The 8,377-nt window shown below is 33.2% G+C and overlaps 1 long non-coding RNA gene across 1 annotated transcript; it reads left to right on the top strand.

Annotated features, from left to right (window-relative positions):
• The first annotated feature begins 1,132 nt into the window (after positions 1-1,132).
• LOC145107260 (uncharacterized) lies at positions 1,133-6,180 on the top strand. Its single transcript, XR_013707786.1, has 3 exons — positions 1,133-1,151; positions 1,223-1,772; positions 5,328-6,180. It is a non-coding gene; the product is annotated as an uncharacterized LOC145107260 (long non-coding RNA).
• The last annotated feature ends 2,197 nt before the right edge of the window (positions 6,181-8,377 follow it).

The raw sequence follows: 8,377 nt of genomic DNA, 5'->3' as shown, positions 1-8,377 counted from the left end.
AATGGCATAAAGTTTGCACCTTTATGTCATAGCCCTTCTAGGTCCTAGATCTTGAAGAATTCCCACTTGGGTCGATCATTCTCCAAAAGCTATCATTCTTGAACCAAAACCCTCATAAAGATGGACATAATAAGATCTAATGAACTAATAGCCAAGATAGAAACTTGATTACGAGAAAATGTAGCAAATGGTGTGTAGTTTCTGGATCTACTCTTTCCCTCTTGAGCCCTCTATCTTCTTCTTCTTCCACAAGCTTCAAAAGCACACAAAATCACTCAAAAATGGCTCTCACACTCACAAAGTGCTCTAGGGTTTCGTGGATTAGGGTTTGGGACATGGAGGGTGGAAACGAGGCCAAGGGGTGGGGGTTAAGGAGTTTAAATGGGGTGCAAAACCCCAAAATTAGGGTTTCACTCTGGCCGATCTACTCGTCGAGTCGAGGGCTCTTGACTCGTCGAGTAGATAGCTTAAACCCCGCGCATAATCTGCCCTTTACTCGACATGTTAGGGTTACCAACTCGTCGAGTTACCCTTCCAAAATAAATAAAATAATGAGTTAAATGCATATCAGGAACTAGACGTTACAAAGAGGTCTAAATTTTTTTTTTTACAAAAAACAAACAACACCTAAATTAACAGAAAAAGATAGAATATTGGGTAAATCTGTAAAACCGGACACAAATGGTTTTTCCATATTTTAGCAGTATCCTATCTTTTTCAGTTAAATAAAATATTTTTCGGATCTTTTTTGCTAATTAGGCCAAAATAATGAGATTTTTTCTAAGAATGGTATAGGCTATTGGTATCCATGACCTTAATAAAGCTTGGTATTCATGACTGATAGTAAAGCTTGGTACAAACATGAAATAACTTTCCTTTTCTAGTTATAGGGTATTCATGACCTTAATAAATCATTAGACATATGATTTGGTATACTAGCTGCATGATTTTCATGTGCCAGGAACCGGAAGAAGGTTTTTAAAGCTCTGATGCTTGATTTCTACCTCCTTTCCCCAAAAATTAATTATATTGCAGGCCCATATTTAGATCAGTGGAGCCATGCCATTTACTGTATGGTTACAGTCGGTATTTATATCGCCTGTATCTTTATTTTTCAAATTAATATGGCTGGCATTCAATAATTATAGAAGGTACAACTAAATAACTCAGCCTTTATATTCTGTGATCAGTACTTATATTTCATCTAACATATGAACATTAGGTAACGTTAATCATTTTGACGGGATGATCATGGGCCACGTCATGAATACAATCTCTTTGCAAAAATGCTTCAAGCTTGTGCAATCTCTTTTCAATGGTCGCTCCTTTCAGAAAACCATTTACTATGTTTGATCTTAGCAAGTAATATGCTACTCGAGTAGCAAGTAACACGGTCGGTATTTACTCCATATCTAGAGCAGAATTAAAGGACTCTAACCACTCGAGTCAATCATATAGTTAAGAAGCCTAACCACCTTACTTTAAATTCTCTCATGAATACAATAAAAGCACCATGCAACTACCACCTTCGTCCCTTTAACTATTCATATATCCGTGTCTGACGAAGAACAAGATGATTATGTAAGACACAAGAGGAATAAAGAGAAGTTGAAAAAAGAAAAAGAAAAACTATTTGCAGCGACTCAGCATAGCAGCAGCTGAAGCAGCATACAGATTGTTTTGGTCCCTTCCAAGAGCCATTAATGCGTTCCTATTTCTCCATCATACGGCCTTTCTATCTGTTAATTCTTCAAGAAACATAAACAGTTAAGGTACATCGATTTTCCCTTCTTCACTCGGATGAATATATATAAATGTTATATGTACTGTCTGTTGTGTAATCCAACAGTCAATTTATTGATTGTGCTGAGGGAATTAATTATATGATGATCATTTAAACTTTACTGAATTAAGATTCTAAGTTTAATGGTGGCATGGATTACAAAAAAAAAAAAAAAAAAAAAAAAAACAAAAAACAAAAAAAAAATTATCCACCATGAAGGGGCGACATCCTTGCATATTTATTATAAACCATCATTGGATTTTTTATCATCATAGCTAAGGTACAGAAATTACTCCGTCTTATACTGTGTACGTTTATTTGTCTAGGAATTAGATTTTGTAAATCCAACTCAGGTTTTCTTGAGACTTCAAAATATATATCAAAATGGGTGATGTTCCGTTGGCCGCATTCACTGAAACAATTATTTTCTCCGTGTCATTTTGAGATAGACCTTAATGTGATGCTTAATTTTCTAATATTATTCATCTGGGACAATGGCTAGAGGTATCATGTGAGTACAATAAGAGATTGTTAATTTGTTAGGATAGGGAACTTAGGAAATCACAGAAAAATCACTGTGAAAGAAATACATGGAAACAAGAATTACCAAATAATTCAATTATAGTTGATGACCATTTTAAAGAAGATTGGTAATCATCCTCGTTTCTTTTACTCATATTTCTTTACCAATCCACAGTTGATTTTCCGTGGGTAAACTTTCGTGCCCAATTCAGCTTCATGTCTTGTCGCTAAAATTTCGTCGCAAATCAAAAAAATATTGGTAATGACCCTTGTTCTTTTACCCACAATGTTGGTAATGACCCTGGTTCAGTTACAATATTTTGTCACATATAGGTATAAGATATTGATTCCTTATGTAATTTTAACTGATTGTAAGACACATCATAATTATTTAGATTTGAGTGGTTTAATTAAAATCTCTCAGTGGTAGCTTTCACCACCACAACATCGACTTTCATATATAGCCTCTAATCAATGTACACAACACTTACGTGGTGTTTGTTTTTTCTCTAAGAAACCACGTGTGACCACTTATTGTTGTGTCGTGCAGCACACGCGTAGAACTTGGCCCTTTGTAGTTGGTTGTTTTTCAAAATACTTCTGACTTAAAAACTGTTGTGCGTGTGTTGCGTGGCGCAACACTTGACCTTCAAACCTCTTCACACATTACTTTAACTTATTGCAGCAGTTTGCAGAGGTTAAAAAGCAAACAAACTTTTTATTATATGATGCAGCCGTTTGGTTCCCCTCTTCTGCTAGAGAGTTGCAGAGGTGGTCCGCAAACTTCAGGGATTTTCGCTTCGAAAAAACAAACAGCACCTTAGCAACAAACCAAAGTGATCACGTGTTGTGGACTAATTTTTAGTGCCAGAGTTAGCAACAACTCTTCCTAATCAACGATATACATCGATAAACCTATAGAGTTTATATTCCAACTTGCATAGCCGAAGTTTAAATCTAAAACAACCAAATAGGTAGCAACAAATTTGTACTAGATTTGCAACTAAAGTTTATCGACATATAGCGACAGCAAGATTCTACGACGGGTTATCTAAGGATAATGGACGGTTTATCTAAAGATATCAATGCCGCACCAATAAATAAATTTACTAAATTCAATATGAAAATATTAAAAAATTAAAGAAAAGCTAGATTTTTTTGCAATGCAAAAAAGCCCAAACTAAAACAAATAAAGTCAATGTCAATATAAACTGTTACAATAAAATCAACATAAACTGTTACAATAAACAAAATTCAATTATACTATAGAGACTCGTAACTACACATTGTAGAAAAATAGAAGCATTATGCTACATAGTGCTGACAGTGGTAGCTACAAAGCCAACGCAATCCTAGTTGGCAAGGGATGTCCCCTAAGCACACCGCCTTTATGGGCGGGGGCTACTATGTAATTCGGGATAGTTTCGGTTATCCCTCAAAATTTCCTTTCAAATGTAAGTTTAGTGTTTTTTTTTTTGAAAATCCGTCACAAATCCGTTGGAAATCCGTCAATATCCGTAGGCAATCCATCACAAAGTCTGATACTTATGAATTTAGTATAAACTCGTCGGTTTAGTGATGGAAACTTACTTCGAAAACGAGTTTTTTTATTAGTAGTGCAACCCCTAAAAAATTTGTACAGCCACTGATTTTTCTTTCTAGATCCGTCACTAACCGTCTCGCACCCAATTCATCCCTGAGAGGCATCAACTCAACAACATAAACATGCAACTTTTTCTCTCTTCAAATTCTTCTCCCTTTCTCTTTTCAATGGCTTCCCCTCACCTCGAACTTTTTAATGTTATATTCTTTTTTAATTTTTAAAAATAAACCACATGGAATCATGAATGTTACCACCGCTTGAGGCATAAATTTGCATAGAATGTAAACATCCTAAATGGCATATGTGGTAGACAATGTTGGGGCCATAGAATGTCACCACTTCCATTAGCCTTTGCACAAGTCAATGTCGAGTGGCGGTTAAATTGTAGACACATCCTATAAAAATTTTAAATTTTTACATGAAGATCATCCTGTAAAAATTTAAAATTTTTACAGGAAGATCATTGGTAATTTTATTTGGATACACACTTCAAAATCTTAACTATCACCTCGATAGATTTCTTTTGGACTCTTGACGTTCTCTTTAAATAGGATCTTCCAATTTCCATTGAACACAACATCCCATACTTTTTTGGTGCGTCGTCTCTTGTTGTAGTCGTCGGGTCTGCAACTCCCATACCTTCAGAATTTTAAAACTATAAAAAAAATAGAGATGGAAAAGGGAATTTAAAACGGTACGTAGACAACCAGTTTACCGAGAACATGAAAATATTGAGAACGCAAAAACAGTTATGGACTAATAAATTTATAAGGATAAATTAGTCATTTTGTAGTTAAATTAAATTTTAACATATAAATATTAAATTATAATTTCTTAAAATATAGCGGTAATTATTATCGTTACTTGTTACCTAAAAAATGAATTATTCGATATTTATTTTCTTTCTTGTTAATGGAATGTAAAATTATTTATTATTATTTTTTACATCAAAATAAATAAAACACATTATAGATTTATAATATTATTGAATTAGCTTTGTAATTATATTTTTTCAAAGTTATATTCGTAAATGAATAAAACATATTATGTGTTTATAAATACTTGTAATGGTAAATAAACAAAGCACAATATGTAAATAAAAAAAATCCAATACATGGTAATCGTAAAAGATTCAAGAGAAAATGATATTATAGCCCTATAAATGTTTTGGATTTTGGTCGAATCAATCCTTTAAGTTATTTATGTGTTTTAGTAGGGAGTAATATTTTTTAGTCACTATAACCTACAATTACCATAACAGGTGACTTTTAATTAATTTAAAAAGTTAAATAAAATCCTCTCTCTATCTCTCTCTCCCCTGTAAATTATTTGCAGGACCCATCTTCATCTTCCTCATAGTTCCCCTCTTTCATTTTCATTTATTAAACTTATTTGTTCTTCATGTTATAATCATTACAGCGGAAAGTTAAAGATTAAAAACAACAAAGATCATTTTTGGTGTTGACGATGATAAACACAATTCAAAGATCTCATCAAATGCTAAAAGTTTAGTAAGATATTCATTTATATCTATCTCTCTCACCACCTCCTACCACCACCAACACTTCTCCATTCTCGTTACTCTTTTTTTATGTTATGTAAAAAACCCAAATCGGATTCATCCAGGAACACAATGAGAAATCCCAAATTAGTGGTGGTGCGTTTAACTTCAAGAGACAAAGGGAAGAGCCAATACTTTCAAAGAAATGAGACGAGGATGATGAAGAAAAACCAAACGTCACCCAAATTGAAGTTTTTTTGCACCCAAACATCTATACCGTCAACAAATTCTCCTTCTCCGACTCCATTGAGTTCTACTTCTCCGACGATTATGAGTGAAACCTGGTGATGAGTGAACCTGCTTCTCCGGTGATTACGAGTGAAACCTGCTTCTCCGATGACTCCGTTGAGTATGTTCTTCCAGCGATTCATATTGGAGTATGCTTATCAGAAATTAGGGCAGAACGATTTACTAAAAAATCAATGAATGAAACCTTGTAACCCTCACCGGTTGTGTGTGTACGTGTGTTGTGGGCCCCTTCGTCTTTAAAAAAAGGATATATTCGACCCGACAAAATCAACTTTGTTTCCTTAAAAGACACGAAAATAAATAAGTGGATTGAATGAGCTAATGTGCAAAATATCGTAGGGCTATAATGTCATTTTCCCAAGATTAAAACACTTCATTTATATCCATAAAATAATAAACATTGTAATGTAGAAAACAAGGTTTTATGTTGAAAAGTCTCATTATTTTAGGAAAAAATTTAATAAAGTGGTAAAAGTTTTTTTTTAACAGAAAAATCCTGATTATTTAAAATTTACCCCAATTAACGAAAAAGTCTTTTTTATATTTGAATAGAAAATGACAGATTATGTGGTTTTCTCTAAATAATGAAACTTTTCTGTTAAAAAAAATTAAAAAAGTAAATAAATAAATAAATAAGACTATATCAAAAAAAATTCGAAAATAATGAGACTTTTCTGAATAAAACCCGAAGAAAACATGACAATTATATTCATAAATAATTGAAATTGAAAAAGAAAAATCAAATTAAAAAAAAAAGACACTTATTTTGTTTCATGAAACTTAAAAAGAAAAATCTAATTCAGAAAAAACTATTTGTTTTAGTTTCACCACGTTCTCATTCGATATACGACGTTGTTTTTTAACCAAACCTTCGCTTTAAATCACATAGATTGTCGATCAGCCAAGCCAAAATGTTAATAAAAATAAAGATTTTTTGCAATTGCCTTTTAACTTACATATGCTCCTTGATTATTCTAGGTTGAGTTCCATTCGGTCCCCATACACGTCATGTATAATCCTCGCCGACAGTGATGATTAACTGAGACCAACATTACCCCATCCAATCTACAAATCGGGACCACTTTATACTAGCAATTGTGAATTTGGGTCTTTGATCCTATACGAGTATCTACTCTTTTGTTGTCTCTACAAACAACTCTCCAGAACATTATCTGGACGGAAGAATTTACAAAAAGAATCAACTATCTAATCATGTTTAAAACCAAATTAGAAACTAATTTATTAATGGTAAAGATCGGAATCTAAGATGAACTTCGTACAAGATTATACTAGTGGCTGATTTAGATACAATTGTCATGCAATCGAAAGAAATAATGCTGATTTAGATTGTTCTAGACATGTATTTAGAAAATTATGATACAAAAAGCTCTTCACAAGGACGATTTACCACATAAACAAAGTAAAAGAGACATTCAGCATAGAATCGCTTCTAGCCCAACGGTATCCGGTGTTGCCCTCCCTTGTTGAGGTCGAGGGTTCAAGTCTAGTAAGGGACATAGGTGGAATTTAGGAGTAGTTTAGGAGTAGAACAGATTTGTCGTTCCATAAAAATACACGAAAATATTTACACGAACAATGTTGCCTTGATAGATTAATTAAAATCGGTAGTTATTCCACCTTACTTTGGATTGGTTGAAAAAAAATCTTTTTTTCGTCAGGTGATATTCTAAATAGAATTTCGATCACAAGATTGACTTTCAATTGCCTATATGCACATCTAATGTGAAGATCGAAAAATACACGAAAATATTTACACGAACAATGTTGCCTTGATAGATTAATTAAAATCGGTAGTTATTCCACCTTACTTTGGATTGGTTGAAAAAAAATCTTTTTTTCGTCAGGTGATATTCTAAATAGAATTTCGATCACAAGATTGACTTTCAATTGCCTATATGCACATCTAATGTGAAGATCGAAATAGATTCACTACAGATAGAGACATCAAGAGAGTGATGAATACTTGTTGCCAGGGGTGGAGCTACTATGTAACCCGGATTACCCCTCAAAGTTTGCTGTCAAATGTAATTTAGTGACTTTTTGAAAACTCGTCACAAATCTGTCGGCAATCCATCACAAAGTCTGACAATTGTGAATTTACTATAAACTCGTCGGTTTAGTGACGGAAACTTACTTTGAAAATGAGTTTTTTTTCCTAGTAGACCAACCCTTTAAAAAAATTTTGGAAACCCTGGATTTCTTTTTGGATCCGCCATTGCTTGTTGCTACCTCAAGTCGCAAAGATTATGGTGACATATCACTTAAGGTGCTGATATAGTGTTGCGTGGCTGAGGTTTCACATTAGGGATCTATGAAGTCGATATATACAAAGTGGGGAAGAAAAAGTAATATATTCTCGCATTCTTAACATTTTGGGTGTTTTCGATTTAATATATATATATATATATATATATATATATATATATAAGAGAGAGAGAGAGAGAGAGAGATGTTCTTTTGAGAACAAAAATTGCGTGAAAACTTGAGAACTGGTTTTTGGCAAATACATTTCATATAAAACACCACCAAAACAATTTGTATCCATCTTGTATGCTTGTGGCAAGTTCAAGATCTAAAATGACGCAAAATAAATTGAATATTCATGTGCATGTGTGCATATATATGTAAATTCGATAAT

Source organism: Lactuca virosa, chromosome 4, assembly GCF_052849685.1.
Source record: "Lactuca virosa cultivar CGN04683 chromosome 4, Lactuca_virosa_CGN04683_v6, whole genome shotgun sequence".
Classification (NCBI taxonomy): Eukaryota; Viridiplantae; Streptophyta; class Magnoliopsida; order Asterales; family Asteraceae; genus Lactuca; species Lactuca virosa.
This window is presented reverse-complemented; position numbering and strand designations above follow the sequence as displayed.